Source organism: Rhodamnia argentea, chromosome 4 (assembly GCF_020921035.1).
Source record: "Rhodamnia argentea isolate NSW1041297 chromosome 4, ASM2092103v1, whole genome shotgun sequence".
NCBI lineage: Eukaryota > Viridiplantae > Streptophyta > Magnoliopsida > Myrtales > Myrtaceae > Rhodamnia > Rhodamnia argentea.
In genome coordinates this window covers 12,132,769-12,153,150 of record NC_063153.1, presented here as the reverse complement: position 1 = coordinate 12,153,150, position 20,382 = coordinate 12,132,769, and the positions used below count along the sequence as shown (strand labels likewise).

The 20,382-nt window shown below is 42.5% G+C and overlaps 1 long non-coding RNA gene and 1 pseudogene across 1 annotated transcript; both read right to left on the bottom strand.

Moving 5' to 3' along the window:
* Positions 1-241: 241 nt before the first annotated feature.
* On the bottom strand, positions 242-14,102 carry LOC125314732. Its single transcript, XR_007198153.1, has 3 exons — positions 14,027-14,102; positions 5,146-5,148; positions 242-253 (listed from the first exon to the last, which is right to left on the bottom strand). It is a non-coding gene; the product is annotated as an uncharacterized LOC125314732 (long non-coding RNA).
* A 2,019-nt stretch (positions 14,103-16,121) lies between these two features.
* LOC115746719 lies at positions 16,122-16,756 on the bottom strand (annotated as a pseudogene).
* Between the last annotated feature and the right edge of the window lie 3,626 nt (positions 16,757-20,382).

Below are 20,382 nucleotides of genomic sequence, written 5' to 3'. Positions count from 1 at the left end.
AACTAGAATTTTCAAGTACCCTTGGGCAACTTAAAGCAGCGAAACGTCTCAGCTTCCTCAAGTTGCTTGACAGAAGGGATATTAGTCCCGCTTAATTTTCCAACTCACAAGAAGACTGCAATTCGTCGTGCACCTTGATTTTCCCGTAGTGCTGAAGCCTAGATGTTCCCGTAACCTCTCCAGAGATCGACAGGTGGCAATGCGCAGGCTCCCCAAAGATCCAATGCTCCTGGAAATCGGATCTTCACGAGCGCTGGACAACCAGACAAGTGTGCTTGTCGTAGCTTCCTCAAACCCGATGGAATGGATAATCTCTCGAGCACTTCACAAGAATCAACAGTTAACTTCCCCAGTCGGGGAAGTCCATCAAGTGGAATGTCTCGCACTCCACAGAGATAGAGCACTAAACCTGTCGATGTTCTGAATCTTAAATAGGAGCAGGGTAACCCTGCTAAGCTGATGCTAGGGAAATGTAACTGCAAGTGCAAAAGAGAAGACAGAAGCTGCACAAGGGGTCGTAGGTCTAGCTCAGACAAAGTGAGCTCCTTTAGATTGGAAAGAGAAGCCCACTCCGGAGGCAGTGCAGTGATGTTTTGAAGATTCAATTTCAACACATTTAGTTTCGATAATCTCCCAATACGACCTAAGTTGCAATCTGCACTTTGGTTCGATGTGTGTCTGATATCAGAGCAACCACTTAGCCGCAATTCACAAGAATTACTAATGTTGGACAAGTAAGGAAACTGAGAGTAGCGATAATGATCAAAGACGTAGATAGGTCAGATTTGTGGGAACCTCTGGCTACTCCAATCTTGTGACGACGACTTACGTGTAGAGTTTGCAGGTGATGGAGCATGTTAATTTCCCTTGGAATTCCCCAAGTACCAATCCGCCCTAACTTTAGGATTCTTAATGATGATAATTTTCGTATTTCAATAAGATTGTCACTTTTTATTTTCTCACGCCTTTCCAGATTCGGCTCCCAAGGGATTCTTCAACATGCCAATATTGTTGGTCAACTTCCAGAGATTGAATAGCTGACCTATTCTGTAATTTGATAAAACAAATACACGAGATGTTTTTAACTTTCCAATGGCGTTGTGAAGTTGCTTAATGTCCTTAGAATGGGAGACTCCAACTTAATTTGCTAGCCCTTTGGTAGAGTATGGGAGTCGGTTTATTCCTGTATGTGATAAGTCCAACCCTATCAATGATGTCAAATCCCCCATCAGGACTGCAAGGTTTTTCAAAACCAGAACAGTCCGTCTATGAGAATTGATTAAGCATCGCCAGTCCCCCAATTTCTTCGGGCAAATAACTAAGGCGCTTACGCATGTCATATGCAAGCTGGATGCTCCAGCTTGAGAGGGCATTTTAAAATACATTCACAGGTAATAATCATGAGTTAGTAGATGATCATAAATAGTGAAATTAAGATTTTGGTAGTCTCTCGTGTTCCATAAATCGAGCCATCTTACATACTCTTTCATGTTATATTTTATAGATGTAACATTTGAATCTTTTCTCTCTCCCTCTCCCGCGAAATCCTAGAAAAACATGTACATTCAAAGGGTTGAAATGGCCCCCGGTTTGACAGTCCATAGAATAGTCCATAATAAGTTATGGGGGCCTGAATGGTCCACAGAAATTTGGGGTTTTTGGCAATTGTGATTCTGCTGCTGCCCCTGGTTCTATTTTCTTTCCATTTTAAAAATTTTAAAGCAAAAAAATAAATAAAAAATAATAGCGTCTCTTCACGGGAGGAGTTCCAAAACTATAGAGAAAAGGCATATTAAAAATTATTCTCGATTAAAATAGCAAATTCCATAGTAAATGTAATTAATTGGACTCCTGGTTACAATTGTGGCAAGATGTGACGTTATGTCAAAGAGTGCTGATTATCTCCCCTCACATATTGGGCCTTGGATTGGAGTCGCAACAACTCGTATCTCTCCCGTGGCTGTTGAGTCCAGACTTGTTGATAACCCGAGTTCTGATGCATGTGTTAGGTGATCTTGGGTCTCTCTCATTTCAAAAATTAGCTCAAAGGATGAGCCTTTCTCTAACACTTATTAATCAATCGCAAGCCTCTTTCACAATTAATGTGGGATAACCCCAACATTCCTAACAGACTGTTGTATAATGTACTTTGCATATGAGACATGAATAATCAATGGGAGGAGATTGCAAATTCTTTGGTGTTGTTGTATGTCCCATGATTCATTTGTTAATGATAGGGATGATTTCATTAGCCATTCATTGGAGTAGGATTATGTTAAAGGCTAGTTTTAAAATCAACAAGTTCTGTCTCGATTTCAAAAATTGGGAACCAACTCGACAGAGAAGGTTCCGATTTTGTGGACTTGAACCTACTCATTTTGAACCAGTCATCCATAAATTTTGCATTACTGGATTGAGTATTTTTCTTTATTGGTGAGGCCAGTAAAACTGGGGGTGAAATTCCCCATCTTCCCTCTTTTGTCTGATTTCAAGTGGCCCCCAACTTTTTCAATTATCTATTCGGTTTTGATGATGTATCGATAACATATTTTCCATAATCTTGATTTAATTGTATGATTTTTGGATGACTTCTTTTCGATTCTTACGAGTATTTTAATTCCACTTCCTTGCAGGCATTTTTTTTTTTTTAATTTCAGAAACAACTGAAGTGCACATAATTTAGTCCGACGACCAATTTCCTCCACTAGCCCACCTTCCCCACTGTTTACTTACCTTACTTCTTTGGATTCTCTTGCACATGAAAACTAGGTCCCTGTCAAACCTTCCCTAGGGTTTTTTTTTTCTCCCAGCGGCCACCGCCGCCTCCTTCGCTTTCCCCGACACTTTGTCCACGCGGGAGAGAGAGGGTATTGTCCCCGTCTCTCCCTCCCTACCCTTCTTCTTTGATTTCTATTTCATTTTCTTATTTTTCTCCCCCATTTGGAAGCTTTTCTCTTTCGATTTAGTCTGGATATGAAAGTTTCTCTTTCTCTTTTCGAGAAGATTTCTATCCTCATTTAATTTAGATTTGTGGTTTTTATGTTTAAATTTTCGAAGCTTCGCTTTTCTTGAGTTTCGATAGTGAACAAGTTCGCTTTTGAAGAAAATCGAAAGAATTTCGTGAATGTTTTGCTCTCACAAGTGCTAAATCTACGATCATTCAACCTTTTTACTCTGCTTGGTGATGGTGTTGGGGATGCTAAACATAGGCGCGCATCGTCAAAAGGCAAAGTTGTAGCATCAGATGCTTATTATTGAAGATAGATTCGGTGATCGACCGTGATTTTGGTATAAAGAAGTCATATGCAAGTTAGTGAATGAAATGTTATTTCGACCAAAAAAAAAAAAAAAAAAAAGAACACGAAAATTGGGAAAATGGAATTTCTTATTTGAAGCAAATAGACTCTCTTAGATCCCCATTAAATTCACGTTGACACATAACTACCAAACATGATGAGCTCGAAACAAATATAATATGATGTTGGGAGCCGCTTAACATATTCGAGATTTGATTTGGAAGATCCCGATAATCACTCATTATGAATACATAAGAGGAAGGAGTCCTATTATGGTATGATGCTGAAAAGGAAGAATACTGGGATTGAATCAATTCCGGTGATTGCCCAAATTAGAGGAATTCCAATCAATCAAGGAGATTTCTAATCGACTAGTGATTGGGAAATCAATTAGGGAGGATTCTAATTTGGTTGGAGGTTTGCCACTATTCCGTGTGTAAGAGAAAATGCTCTATGGAGATCACAAGGGTCTTCAACAATGTGTAAACATGAGAGATCTTGAGAGTTCATCAAGTGAGAATGTGCTTTGTGGTAATTGTGAGGATTTATTATGAGAGAGACATCGTTAGAGTGTCGGTTGTAATCCATTAATTATAGTGGAGTAGTTCCTAGACCAGTGTCCCCCGATTTTTCCCACTTTGGGTTTTCCTTCCGGTGTATCATTCTTCTTGTCTCCTTTTGCAGTGTTATTTACGTTTTTTCTCTATAGAAAAAGTACGGGCACATATTGCACGAATCCGACAATTAGAATTCCACCGCAATGATTGTGACTCGACTTAATTTACAACGTATGCGAACATCAATATTATGATGTTCATAGATAAATGCTACTTGTAGTATGCTGACAAACAAGTAGCTCCGTAGCTCTTTTGTCATGTAAATTGTAGAATAGAAAAAAATAAATAAAATCTAGTTTAGCCCCTGGGGTTTTGCCCCCTTTGTATATTCCTTTTTCCAACCTATGTGCATTTTTTTGTTTTGGGCCACCTCCAACCATCTGCTTGAATAATGAACATTTTAGCAGCGTGACTACTCCACTCTTTAGGCATTGGTACCTTATTGATCTGCATTAGCATTGTTACATATTATGAGTTATGATAAACAGGGGCAACCAAAAGATAAAATCCCAAGGCCAAGCTGCGAGTCCGATGCAACGATCGTGGGCTGCTGTTGCGAAAGCGGCAACTAAAGGGTATGCTCTAACCTATATACCCCCTTCACAGTTTGAAAATAGAATTGTGGCCACTTTGACGGATGAAATTCTGGAGGCTACGGATCCGAAATGGAGTGAATGCTTGGTGGGTTACTTGGTTGGCAAACGCCTCCCATTTAAACTTGTTGAATTGGTTACTAAGGAGTATTGGGGATCTCATCTCTTGGAAGTTATGGTCAATGAGGATGGTTTGTTTCCACATATCGGATCCGGTATTTCGGTGTAAAATCCTTGATAGTGGCCCGACAATGGTTGCACGTGCGCCGCTCTTTCTCCAACAATGGCACCCCCTCTTAGAACTTAAGCGTGATGATCATGATTCTGTGCCGGTCCGGATCCGATTGAGAAATATTCCATTCGCTCTATGGTTTGCCCCTAGTATTAGTTCTCCGGCTAGTGTGATTGGCAAGCCGTTGTATGTTAATCAAAGGATAGAGTGTACGCAGATGATCTCTTACGCTTGGGTTTGTGTGGAGATAAAGGCCAATCAACATCTTAAAGAGTCTGTGGAGGTGTTGTTGACTAGTGAGTTTCGTATCATAAAGTTTGACTATGAATGGAAGCCTTGATCATGTGCTACTTGCGAAACTTTTGGGCACCAGTGTCCCTTGGCTGTTGTTCCCCCCGAACCTGTACGGACTCCTCACGTTGATGAAGTGGTCCCTTTCGAATGTGACGTGGCCCCTCCTACCCAACGGACCGATCTTGCAACTTCTAAGCCATCTCAACCAGTGGAGCAGTGGAGGAAAATGGTGAAAAAAAAGGGGCATCCCGTATTCCAAGGGGATGCCATGCATACTTCCGAAGTTGGCCAGTCCTTGGATGTTAGGCCACGGGAAGATGCTGCAACCTCGGTTCCTAGGCCTTCGGCCGAACTTGCGCCTTTGCTGAATGTCCCCCTTGAGCAGCCCCAGGCTACACGATTAGTCCCACCGGCTTCATCTAACTCGGAAGTTGATGCAAATGAGGAGGCTAGTCTTATTGGGAGTGAGGATGAGGAGGAAGTCCTACGAGTCCCCCCAATTACGCAAAAGACGGGTGATGTCCTCATTGAGGCGTAGACGCTTTCGGTAAAGCAACCAAAAGTTTTTCAACCTTGCAGCAAACACTTCATCGGATTTCAGCCCCGATAGCAACTCCACCCCGACTAAGATGGCCAAATTAACTTTGAAAAAAAAGAAGTGGGGCAGCAAGAAGAAATGGTAACTCTCTCATCTTCCTTGTATATATGTCTATAGGAGTTTGGAATATTAGGGGACTAGCAGACCCGTTGAAACAAGCGAAAATCCGCAATTTGATTTGTGCCAACAACCTCTGTTGCATTGGCATTATTGAGACCAAGGCATCGTTGTGTCTATTTGTTACCTTGAGTAGGAGCTTGGTACCCAATTGGAAATGGGCTGCGAATTATGAACACTCCCCTAGAGGGAGAATATGGGTAGGATGGAACCCTTTTCGTGCAGATTTTGTTGTCTCGACTTCATCAGCTCGGTTTATCTATGGACACTTACGTCTATTGGACATCAACAATGCATGTTTTCTCTTTGTTATTTATGCTGAACACACTTTCGTGTCTAGGCGGCCACTTTGGGTTGATCTGCTCCCGACTAGCTCCACTTTTGCATCCTCTCCGTGGCTTGTTGCAAGTGATTTCAATGCCATTAAAAACCCATTGGATAGAGTCGGCGGTTTAAATGTCCGGCTTCCATCTTTCAATGAATTTGGCGAGTGTATTACTCAAGCTGGATTTGTTACGCCCCGACTCTCAAGCTCGCGACATCCCTACCTTATTTGCCTCGGGTCATGAATGATAGCGTTCCGGGTAGCTATCGACCTATGAAATTACGATGTATGCGGAACGTGCAATTCTCCTAGACAATCAATAACAACGGGATAGAATAGTAGGAAACTCAATACCGTCAATTCACAAAAACAATTTCATTAAACAACCAGAGCAGACGAATTTTAACCATACTGAATTACAGTAAATATATACAACTCCATACTTCGGGACGGCTCACTAGGACCTCAAAAAGACATGAGGTCGGGTAAGGTTAATCCCTCGTCTACTTCCAAAAATCCTACCACACTCCTCCAGGTTTAATGTCCATGGGCTCCATCATTGCCCGAAAATTGTTAACCACGACGGGGTGAGAAATTAATCTCGGTGAGCCAACGCCTAAGCCCGGTTAGGACGTTGATTCGCTCGTACACCCTAAAAAGCAATAACATCAGCACAGAACAGATATTTCAACCACATGCAAGTTACCCTCCGGGCCACACGTAATACAATGCGGACTCGACTCAACAATCAACTAATCAAATCAATTCAGCCCATTGCAAAGCATCACAGCACTTGCATGCATAGGATACCACACGTAGTCCATTTATTAACGGATCCGACCCGTAGGTCCCACACACTAGTCGGTTAGTGCTAGCACACTAGTTAATTGGTGCTCTTAGCGGGACCGAGACATCATCCCTTACTTTCGGCGACGACTTCTGATAGTGCATGTGACTCCGCTCGACCAATCAGAAGACAATGATTGTCGACACGACACGGAGCTAACAGGAATCCTTAAAAGGCTTCGGCCCATCACAAGCTACGACCGGCAAACGTACGACCGGAAGACAATGACTACGCGCATCCAGCAACCGTAAGACAATGATTGCCGGGATCGATTGACCGTAAGACAATGATTGTCGGAATTATCCCATTATGTGACCACTTAGGCACTTCGATAACCAGCCAGTTCATTTCTTGGATTTAGGTCGAATGCTCATACTCGCTTGTTCAAATGCTTGGCCCAAGGCCGTTTTCATGCAAAAACATGCAATTTTATCTCATACGTGGTTACATGAATGTGCAATTTATATCGATCGACAGACCAAGCAATTTGGGACGATTAACTTCTAATCGAACCCCCACGGCAATCAATAGCCAAATTGGCACTCACGACCAACAATTCAATAATTCAATTAATCAATTGCAGCCAATCAATTATTAATTCCAATTTCTATTTCCAATTGTGCACTCATCTCTGACCTATCGCTCGCTTGCGATCAATCAATGCAATCAATTAGATCAAACAATTCTACGTACCAATTAGTTACAGACAACCTAGTTAATTGACTAATCTCAACTTATTACGGTCATTTAGCCTAAACCATGTTTCTATCTAACCCGACAGTAATTAATCTACCTAAACACCATAATTAGCTAATTAAACTAATCCGAACGCAATTAGCATCCTAACCAATAGTTAGGGGCTAACTCACAATTAAATATAGCTCGGGTGGTCTCAACTCGAGCGGCGGCGACACGAACTCGGCTCGGCCCGCGGTGATTATTGGCGACCCGCGATCCAACCCGAGCTTCGGGCTTCCAACTTGGTCAAAGGCGGCCCAAAGACTTGGTGACACCTCGAGATAGCAGCACGGGCCTCGGGGGTGGCGGCCGGTAGTGAACAGTGGTGGCACAGGAAAAACAGAGAGCAGAACGGTGACTTTGGGGGCTATTTTGGGTGGTCTCGGGTGTCCACAGTCTGGGGGAAAGGTGGGGCCACGGTTGGGGGTCTCCGGGGAAGTTATTGGTGGCGTCGATGGTGGCGACGGACGGCCGGAGGCGGCTGAACCACCGATGGGCAAAATCGGGCGCAAAACAGGGCAACTTCGGGCAGAACAGGGGAGGGCGATCTTGGGCTCAATCCGAGCTCTATGGGGGGTGATCGGTTGCCGGCGGCTCTGGGGGACGCCAAGGGGTCGAGGGCGACGTCCTAGGGTGGTCGGCGGGCGGTGGGTGCGGCTCAAACGCGACGGAGGATGGCGGAACAACAATCCGGCGCGAAACAGGCGAGACAAGCTTCGGGTCCGACTTAGGATGTTCGCGACGGTTTCCGGCGGTGCTTGGTGGTGGGACAAAGCCCGGAGGTCAAGGGGAAGGTGCTGTGGTGGTGGGTGGTGGTCGAAGGCGGTTGCAAGGGTGGTCGGAGCCCGAATAGCCCACCGAGGCTGAAACAGAGCGGGAGTTCGCCGGGGCTGGTTTGGGGGGTTTCGCATGAGCGAACGGCGGCCGGACAGAGGTGGGACGGTGTGGGGCTGAGGTGGTGGTTGGATGAAGGTGGTTGAAGGTGGTGGTGGCGCAAAAACGGTGCATGGAAGGAGATGGGGTGCACAGTGGGGGCTGGTTCATGCGAGTGTAGGGGAGGGGGAAGGGAAGTCTCACGAGAGAGAGAGAGAGAGAGAGAGAGAGAGAGAAGTCGCGTGGGCTGCTGAAGGATTTGACCAAATTTGATTGGGGTGGGGCCCACGGGTCTCATCCACATAAATTATTTTGTCTCATATGTATAATATCCAAGGGCGGTTTCGTAATTTGACAAATCAGGACCGATCAGATTTTTGGGTCAACCGATTGGGAATGAAATTTGGATTTTCACGGGCTAGGCTCGGTCCGGAAAGTCTTAGGCGTGAGGATTAGAAATCCTAAGTCGCGGCGACCATGATTTTGAGACCCAATCGAAATCGAACGACATTTCAGGAATCGTCCAAAATTCGTCACTTTCGTCCTTGCGATCCAAAATTTGCACCGATTAAAATTCAATTTTCTTCATTTTTATTGAATTCGGGCAAATTACATAGTTCAAATTTCCCGGGCGTCACAGGATTGGTAGACCTTTAATATGTCGAGCACAGATTTACATGGTCTAACTCTTCGGATCATGCTCGAAATCTAAGGAAGATCGATCGGGCTCTTATCAATGCTCGGTGGTGCAATGAATTCTCTTATTCGGAGGCTTCCTTTTTGGCTTTTGGGGTCTCGGACCACTCTCCCGTTATTATTAAGATTACGTCTCTCGTGGCTTGTAGAAGACCCTTCAAAATTTTCAACTTTTGGATGTCTTATCCCTCCTTCTTGGAAGTGGTTACTCGGGTGTAGAATACTCGGGTACATGAGTCTCCCATGTTTATCCTTACTCGGAAACTCAAGCTGCTCAAAATCCGGCTCAAGCGGCTCAACATGGATGCTTTTTCCGATATCTCAAGACGCACGGCCAATGCTAGAGCTGCACTTTCAAGTACCCAGTGTCACGACCCGAACCCCGCGTGCCATCGACATCCCACCTGGCCTCGCTTGCGTACGGTTCTCCAGGATCCTCGGGCCAACAAAATTAAACAACACATGCGGAAGCAACAAAATCTCCGTATAGAAAACCAATAACACTACGATAACTTGGGATGGTAAAACACACATATGTACATATAAACATAGTTGTTACAAACTGTCAAACCTAAGGCTTCGGGGGCCACCGTACAAGCCCGTGACCACCTATAACAAAAGACACGTGGTCGAAGCCCGCTACACTACTAAAATACAACACTCCACAAAAACTGAGAGGCCGACTATCCTAAACCTCATCCTACTCTGGAGGCTGCTCCGCATCGGAAGGCTCCACAACGTCCCCATCCTCTTCAAGCGCCACGACTTCCGGGCTAGGCTCCACGTCATCGGGACCAGCGTCCGGGTGAACCACTACACCGTCCGAAAGGGGAGTACTAGTAGGGTCCCACTCCGCAACACCGTCATAGGAGATGTCGAAGCCTGTCAATGGTCCCACTAGCAAATCCCCGTGGCGGTACGTCCACGCCACGTACGTATGAGTCTTCCAAAAAGGCTCTCCGGTATCCACCAATATCGTAGTCACGTGCCTATAATACACCTTGTCCTCTCCTATTGGGTACTCTGTCACCACGGTTTCCATGTCCCGCGGGATCCCGAACCTTTGAGGCGGGTCATTCATGGCTGAGACAAAAGGTCCGAAAAAACAACGAACCCACGACGGGGTGAGATAAAATCTCAGTAGGAAAATCTCTAACCCTAGATCAAGCTGCTAGTGCCTCTAGACACAATCTAGGCGAGCAACAATTTCCAACAACTCTTTCTTTCTTACCTAAAAATTCCCAAATTAAATTCCAGAAAATTCCATTCTTTCTCCGAAAATTCTCACACCTTCTCAAATAGTCTACGTTACTCCCGTCTCGGCGTTCCACGCCTTAGTCCGACAATAAAATATTCTACGTACTCCGGGGCCCGTTTTTAACACATCCGGCCATAATATAAATATCCACATTACTTCGAAAATTTCTACGTTACTCCGAAAATGTTCCACGCTACTCCAGAATATTCAACGTTACTCCGAAAATATTCCACGTCACTCTAGAATATTCCACGTTACTCCAAAAATATTCCACGTCACTCCAAAATATTCCACGTCACTCCAAAAATAATCCACGTCACTCCAGAATATTCCACGTTACTCCAAAAATATTCCACGTCACTCCGTAATATTCCACGTTACTTCAAAAATAATCCACGTCACTCTAGAATATTCCACGTTACTCCAAAAATATTCCATGTTACTCCACCGCCATCATAAGTTCATGAAATTGAGCCTCGGACCTTTATGGAACACGGCTATATATATATTAGGGTCTCAGACACATAGGAATACGACCCACGTATCTCGGTCTCGGACACATAGGAACACGACCGGATCAAGTCTCGGACAATTAGTCGAACACGACTCACTTTGGTCTCGGACGACTTAATTGAACACGACTTTCTTGCTTTCTCGGTCTCGGACAATCAGACGAATACGGCTCACTTTGGCCTCAGACGACTTGATTGAATATGACCCTCACATTTCCTCGGTCTCAGACAATTAGATGAATACGGCTCACTTTGGCCTCGGGCGACTTGATTGGATACGACCCTTCTCATTTTCTCAGAATAGATCGGGACCACGTGATTCACTCACGTTAGAGAATTAATAATTCGGGATCACCCGATTAATTCACACTAATCCAAATATTAATTCAGACTACCCAATCAATTAATACTACCATAGTATCCAATCCACGTCATGCGACCATATTACGCTAAAGTAGCAATTTATAAATCACGCGCCACTAAAATTATACTAACGTGGAAATTTATCACGGCCGAACAATAATAATTTTCTAACATGCAAATAATATTACTATAGTACTAAACTTATAATACTAATGCCACATTTAATTGGTACCATGTCATAACAACTTTATGTCACATAAAAGTAACCCTAGTTAATATATTAACTAACCATGGTTCAAAATTAACTAGAGTCAAATACTAACCTAACCATGATTAATAAGTAGCATAAAGCAATCATAGTTGAACAAAAAGTAACTAGGGTTGGTAGAGTAACCATGGTCAAACTTTGACCAAACAAATATCCTCTTGCATTTAATATTCATTGCAAGAACAAGCCTTCTTTCTCCTCAAATCTGCAATTTTCGTCCAGCCCCTCCTCAAGCCCAAATCCAACAATTTTCTTCATCAAAAATTCACAATTTCATGGTCTTTTAGCAACCTAACCACCTAATTTAGGTTTAGAAACAATCCTACCTCAAAAACTCGCAAAACGTCCGTTGAACGGTTGAGGAAAAGCCCGAACCAATCGGCGATTCCGGCGATCCTTGCACGGCCGGCGACTCGGCGACGATCTAGCGACTCCAAGCGCTCCAAAGTGACACCAAAGAAGGCTTGAAGAATTTTCGGCAATGGAGGGTGAGAGAGAGGGTGTTCGGCCAAGTGAGGGAGAGAGAGAGTGAGGTAGAGAGAAAGTGAGCTAGAGAGAGAGAGGGTTCTTGGATAATGAAGAAGAAGAGGGCCAATACAATAATTAATATAGGTTAATAATAATTAATTATGCCCACAAAATCAAGAGAAAAAAAATAATTATCTCCCCTCATTGACTAGTCAATCTCGGCCAAAAGGGAAAATGACCAAAATACCCTTAGTTCCAAGTGAAAAATGGGGTATTTTTCGAGGGCAAATGGGTCCTTTCCCATACCCATTCCAAATCTACTTTTCCCGAACCTCTTTGGGGCGAACCGCGAAGGAATTTCACACAGGATGAGGAAACGTCCAAAATTTTATTTATTGAAACCCCCGAAGGTCCGACGTCAAATTCTCAAGCTCAATTCGCGACCAATCTCGATCAATAGAATTTTCAGCGTATCTCAAACTAACGGGCGGCTTTTAGGAGTTACGCGTATCGACCCGTGATTAAAATTACGTTTAAGAATTACTCGAGCCCCGGCGACCTTGGTTGTCATTCAATTGCGAGGGTCAATCACTAGTCCCGATGGTCGCGATCGTTAGAAAATAATTCGGGGACGTTTGGAACCCACACAAGGTCAAACGGAATCACCCCCGATCCAAGCGCAAGGTATTACCCAAATCATTCCTTAATTATTCTAGGATCGGCCTATATTGGTCCAAAATATTCCCTCGACAATTTTCATGGTCAAAGAGTCGGTCCAGGATCAAGTTCTTAGGTCTACGTACTTAATTTTCCTAGCTAGCCATTCCCATTTGGTTAGTTTGCTCGAGAGGGATCAATTCCGAGTGAGATTCGACTGAAATACATCATAAGACTTTTCATTTATTCAAGGCTTCAAAACGAGCCGGATTACGGGATGTCACACCCGGGATACTCGGGCTTTGGATCCTTTCAACCAGGTATTGGCTGCCCAGGAGAGAAAACAACTTCATGCATTCTCCGAGCTTCGGCTTCAGGAGGCCTTCTATAAACAAAAATCACGTATTCAATAGCTCAAGGAAGGGGACCTCAACACTAAGTATTTTCACCATTCGGTCAATCGTAGGCACCTCCGGAACAGAATACTCTTGCTTGTGGATGAGTCGGGGCAACTTGTCACGGATCCGACCTTGATTCAGCAACACTTTGTCTCTCATTTTGAAGGATTATGCACGCCAAATGTCTTCTCCTCTCGACCTTCGCTATAGGACTTGCGAGCTGTAATTGGTTGCACCCTTGTGAAAGACCAAGTACGATCCTTATCTCGACCTGTTTCTAAATCCGAAATTCGGCTTACTATGTTTTCATTACCCTCGGGTAAGGCTCCGGGTCCCGATGGATTCAATGTAGAATTTTTCAAAAAGTCTTGGGAGATAGTTGGCCCTTCAAGAGTGCTGACTATTAAAGATTTTTTTGAGGAAGGAAAACTGCTTAGGGAGATAAATACTACCATTTTGTGTCTTGTTCCCAAAGTTCCCAATGCCTCTTCTGTGAGTGACTTCGGGCCGATTGCATGTTGCAACACTATATACAAATGCATTATAAAGATCTTGGCTAAAGGATGGCTAGTATCTTACACTCCCTCGTAAGTTTTCCTTAGAGGGCCTTTATAAAGGGGTGACGTATTAGCGACAATATCTTCCTGGCTCAGGAATTATTATGTGGTTTCCATCATGAGCCATACCTGCCCAAGTGTACCATTAAGGTGGACTTCCAAAAATCCTATGACACGGTTGATTGGGACTTTATGGAATCGGCCCTTGCTTCATTCGGTTTCCCTCCAACCTTCACGAAACCGATCATGACTTGTGTTCGTATGCCGAAGTTCTTGATCTCTATTAATGGGGAGTTACACGATTTCTTTCTTAGTAAACGAGGGATTCGGCAAGGGGACCCTATGTCTCCCTACCTCTTCACTTTGGTCATGGAGATATTCACGGGTATATTGAATCATTAGACTATGCAGTCGGGGTTCAAATTTTTCTGGAGATGCAAAGCGGTGCGGTTCTCCCACTTGTTTTTTGCTGATGATGTGCTCCTTTTTGCGGAGATAAATATGACTTCTATATGCTTACTTAAGGATGGCTTGGATAGATTTTCGACTTGGGCGGGGCTACAACCTAATATGAACAAGAGTGAAATGTATTTCTCCGGGGGGACTAAGGAACTCCGTACCCAGGTTCATCATGTTCTCGATTTTCGGGAGGGCACACTGCCCTTTCGGTACCTTGGAGTTCCCGTGATCTCTTCAAGACCGGGGAAGGAGCATTGCAACTCCTTGGTGAATAGGATAACAGCTAGAGCGCAGTCTTGGACTCACCGTTTGTTGTCCTTTGCTAGTTGGCTGCAGCTTATTAGGTCAGTACTCCATGCTATTCATGTATATTGGGCGAGTGTGTTCTTACTCCCCAAGTCGGTGTTAGCCCGCATTGAGCAGATCTTTAGATAATTTCTTTGGAAAGGGCCGAGATTGGGTGTAGGCAGAGCAAAAGTTTCTTGGGATGACATATGCCTACCTAGGGAGGAGGGAGGACCGGGCATTTGTAGGCTTAGCGATTGCAATAGGGTGGCTATGCGCAAACACATATGGATTCTATTCACCGACAAGGAGTCCCTTTGGTGCAGATGGATCCACTCAACGTTCTTGAAAAATAAAAACTTCTGGATAGCGACTAAACCAACTTTTTGCTCCTGGTCTTGGAGCAAAATCTTCGCTCTCCGCTCGGATTTCCAGCATCTATTTAGATGGAAAATTGGTAATGGGCGCGATGTATCCTTTTGGTTCGATCCTTGGCATCCCGCAGGGCCCCCGAATAGACTGTTCTCGAATGTGGACATATGCGGATCGGGCATACCCCGAAATGCCCAGGTGGCAGACTTCTTCAGCTCTTTAGATCATCCGCCGCAGATAACACGTGCCTTCAATTCTTGGCTTGAGCAACTCCCGACTATTCATCACAACCGTGCTGATCGATTTATGTGGCTTGGCCATGCCTCCGGTGTCTTTTCTATTGCTTTGGCCCGGAATTCTATTCGGACTACTGCACAGATTATGCCGTCACACTCATTCATTTGGAACCGGACTCTCGCTCCTTGCCATTCATTCCATCTTTGGCTGATGACTTTGAATCGCCTGCCCACCCAGGTGATCTTATTGAACTATAATCGTATCTCAAATGCTACCCGTGCCTGTTGTCGATGCGGACCGGGTAGCGTGGATCATTTATATTTTGCCTGCCGACACACGGGTACCCCGGCTTCTTTTTGGGCAGCTAAATGTAACCTCGCCCGGATGAATAGATGTTGGTGCGACAACTTACGCTGGGCCATGTAGCATCTCGGTGGTTGAACATTCTACCAAGCCATTGCCCGCTTTTCTTTTGCTGCTCTTTGCCATATTATATGGAGGGAGAGGAATCATGCTCTATTTCGTAACCGGGCTATCTTCATTCCAGCCGTCAAGGTGCACCTGCGAAAGATTATTAAGGACAAAGCTTTGACCTTCAAGCATGTGGAAGACACTCCTCCTAACGTAAGGATGTAAGCCGGTTGGGGTATTGATCCGACAATCTTCTATGCTTGAGAGGGTCATCCCAGTAGCTTAGTTTATATTTTTCCGTTGGCCCCGGTTGTTTGGCCAGTTTTCACTTTATTTTCCGAGGACCTTACCCCCTTTTTTTTGGGCCCATGACACTCTTGCACTCGTTGTGACATTCTTTAGTGACATCATGAGTGCAAGACCTCTTTTTTGTAGTGTCGGGTTTCCCTTACTTTTGTATAGTTGCACCTTGGTTAAAGTTAATATAATTCTTACTTTTACCAAAAAAAAAAAAAAAAAGAAAGATAAAATCCCAGTGGGCTAAAATTGATCGAATTCCACATTCATTCTCTAGAAGTTAATATTGATTCACATTCGGTGAGCCCCTTTTTCTCAAGCGGACCAAATGTTGCCAATATGAGCACATCTATCTAAAAAGAAATCTGATAACAATTTCCTTTGTTCTACTTCAATTTAATGCTTCAATCAAGAACTGAAGCATTCCTGGTTTTTAGCAGATTATCTCCTTAGGAACTCATAGTTAGTGATCATGGTTGTTGCGTAGTATCTCTTCAGGAACTCTTAGGTAGTGATCATCGCCACTAAAGCCCATCTTGGTCCCAACCCTCCGTAATAAGCACTAAGCCCACCTTCCCTCGCCATATTGCTCACAGCCTGCATAGTAGTGAGCGCTCTTCTTCTGCCATTTTCTTCTACATCCAACACCTGCAATCTCGTCTTGATTGTGTCCAATGGCATGGTGATTATTGCAGAAACCCCACTTGCCATTGCTGCGCTCGGACCCTGCACGGCCACCGTCAGCATTGATCTCGACTCAGCCCCAAAGCAAGACCGAAACGAGTAGCTGTGTTTTTGGCTTTTGTCACCACTTTTGCTGACAAAACCACCCCAAATGAGCTTGTTGGCCACAGAATAAGAAGCCCACCAATCTGCATTTAAATTTTGAAGGTGCATATACCAAAATTGAAATGCCAAATCCTCTGTATAGGCCTCTCGGACCATCAGCACATAGTATTTTCTTGAATGCATCGAGACCATTTTCAAAACGTTAACTTAAGTGCCATAACTTTAAAAAATCGTTCACTTGACGTCGGAAAAGCTGATGTGGCACATCGGAAAGCTGACGTGGCTTGCCGAAAAGATGACGTGGCACGTCGGAAAGCTAACGTTTTGAAAGTCATGGCACTTAAGTGAACGCCGTACACAAATTACGACACTTCTAATGTACTTTTCTTGACCTTTGGCCTAAAAAGCTTTGGAGAAATGCAAAGACTGCATAGTAAATTGTAATACAAAAGTACTTTGGAGGAATGCAAGACTGCTTAGTAGACATATATTTGGAAAGCTCTTTGGTGTGGCCGAATTAGGTTTATTAATTTTATTTCTTTTACAACTAAAAAAAAAGCAATGATTGCAAGTTTTATATTTTCGCATTGAGAGTAGTATAAAAGAGGATTATTAACAAATTTATAAAAAAATCACATCAAATGAATATGATAGGACATAAAATGCAAAGCTTGTTTTCCGGCTAAAGAAAAATGAAACCAAGTTTCTCATATATTCAACCACATGCAAAAGCGTGCTCGACTAGATAATTCGCGACAAGGAATTCTTGACGGAACACGGCGAGGCAAGTAGGTATGAAATTTAGAAAGTAATTGGCAAGGGAAGTCATGGGAGAAGTACACTACAAGTGTCACAAGTTGTGTACGACGCTCACTTTAGTGCAAAAACTTTTCAAATGAACACTTAAGTGCCAAAATCGAAGAAAAATGATCACTTAAGTGCCAAATCGAAAAAATTCCGGCCAAATAAAATGCATGGTTTTTATGTTTAAATTTATTGTTTCGCATGGCATATTTTCCATAAAATTTTGGCCACGTGAACTTCCACTTAGACTTCTAAGATAAAAAATTTAAAAAATAAAATAAATTGAATAAAAATAAGCTAAAAGTTAAAAAAAAAAAAGTGGGTTCCATTCAGGCCCCGCCCGATGTCAGCAAGGGTTGTTGGCCACCGGCTGGGGTTCGGCTAACCTCGCAGCTATCCCACACCCTCGTCGGAGTGTAGCCCCCACCCACCTTTTAAAAAAAAATTCAGCTTATTTTCAATCTATTTGATTTCATTTTTTTAAAATTTTTAGTTAATTTTTAAGTTTAATTTTACGTGGAAGTCCACATGTACTTTTGGTGAGCCATGTCTGCTCAAACATCAATAAAAAAAAAAGGCCATGGAGGATTTTTGGCAAGCAAATTGAAGTTGCCAGCTAAGTAATCATTTTTTTTTAAATTAATACTTAAGTGATCGTCTTGAAAATTTTGGCACTAAAGTGAGCGTCAAACACAACTTGATACACCTGTAGTGTACTTCTCCCGAAAGCTATGGCATTGTTGCATAAGCAATTGACACTCATTTTGGAGAAATAGGTGATCATAATCAAATCAATTCCAAGTTTGATAGGAGTGGATATAAAGAACAGAACTGTGCAGTGCTTCTATTGGATAGTAAATAGCTGCAAGTGAGAGAATAGAAGACAATGCATAATAGATCATAGTAGTTTAGCTTTTAATAAAGTATACGTTCACTCTCCCACACTAACAACCTACTAGCTAAATTTCACTAAGTAATCAAATGAGAGATCACATAAAGATGTGATGGCTTGGACACAAACACTTTAACAGAAGCGATTGCATTTCTACCAAAACTTTCTCACTCTATACAATTGAACTCTATATTTAACCTCTTAAAAGATCTCACTTATAAGCTCGAGTAGACAATTTAGAATAAATATAGCTCTCTTGCAATACGGATAATGAACTCTTGATTTCTCTTACTTCTCTTTGAACATTATGTTCCTTATATACTCATCGTCACTCAAACTTTCTTTTGGATATAACCACATTGAGTAATAATCTTCAAACTAGTCATTGATAGATTGTTAGACAAAGATTATGTAGTCGTCTAGATTGTAGACATAAGAGATTTGAGAGGATTTGTTCACTAATACAATCAAATCCTTGAACCCATAAATCAAGCTTTTAATAAAGGAAATTCTCTACAGGGTAATTGCCAATCAATTAAGATTCCTCTTATGGAAAATCACGAGAATATCTTTTAGAATGTTGGTCAATCAATATAACTTATGAACAAAATACCAAACTTGATTATTAATTGTTAGCGAGGGACGTTGAAGGAAATAAATAATTAAAGATAAGTTTATAAAAACAGAAGGATTGCTCAATGATCCATAATATATCTTGCCATAAGTGTCACGCCCCGCACCCTTCGGCATATCAACATCCCTACACAGTCGTTAAGTTGTGACGTCTTTGGATGCGTCACCGACCCATTCATTTTTTTTTTTTGATTAAGTGCATGCAGAACGTGCTATTTTCCCAAACAACATTTAAACGATAGTAGTGATAGTACAACAGATAGTCAAATCAATCAACATCAGCAAAACAACACTTTTGTTTATTTATCTCGTTAACCTTAGGAAATACGTATATACAAGCTCTACTTCGGGGCTACTTCCTACAACCATAAAAAAATAATAGGTTTAGATTAGGGTTAACGCTACTCCGTACTAACTCAAAAAGTGATTAACGTCCACTTCCAGCTTTCCACAACTAAAGGCTTGAAAAATGGTTAACAACAACGGGTGAGATCTAAAATTTCTGTGAGTTAATGCCTAAGTTTGAATAGGGCGCTGATTCGCTTAGGGCGGTCTAGACATTTATGTCAATGTTGATAACAGATCAATAGCATGCGACTCTCGCAACGCTATAGCTACCATATGATCGAGTGCAACTTAACGGTTAACCATCAATCACATGTCGCCTTACCCTACCTTAACTCACATATTATACAGTACTCAGCATAGCATTCAACCATACACAAATCAAGGCTCACAACTAGAATACTGATCACAACTTTCATGCCAAATATGCAATAAATAAATTGCCCGTGATCAAACAAGCGGTAAATAAATTGCACGTGATCACCTACACACAATTCAATTACCATCCTTGAAAGTTGTCAATCAATTTATTACATAAGCCAATTTATATGGCTATTCCCAATTTCAATATCACAATTCAAGCATCAAACAATCACGGATGAGTATTAAAACTACACAATCATATTAGTAAAATAATAAATCGATAGCTTATCGTCCAAACCTCCATAGCTTTTTGTCAAAACTTTGATAGCTTATCCCCCAAATCTCGATAGCTTATCATCTAAAACCTCGATAGCTTATCGTCCAAAGCTCGATAGCTTATCGCCAAAATCTCGATAGCTTATCGTCCAAATCTCGCTAACTTATCGTCTAAAACCTTGATAGCTTATCGTCCAAACCGATAGCTTATCAATTAAGGTTAACTAACCTAACTATGGTTAATAAAAAGTAACTATGATTAACATAAAGTAACTATGGTTAACGAAAAGTAACTATGATTAATAAAAAGTAACTACGCTTAACTAAAGTAAATACGGTTAACAAAAAGTAACTACGGTTATTTTAACTAACCATGGTTGACTAACCGATCATAGCTTGACTAACCCGATTGCAATCAACTAACCCAACTATAGTCAATTAACTTAACCCAACCATCATTAACTAAACCAACCAACCATTAACATAAACTAATCTATCCATAATGTAATTAA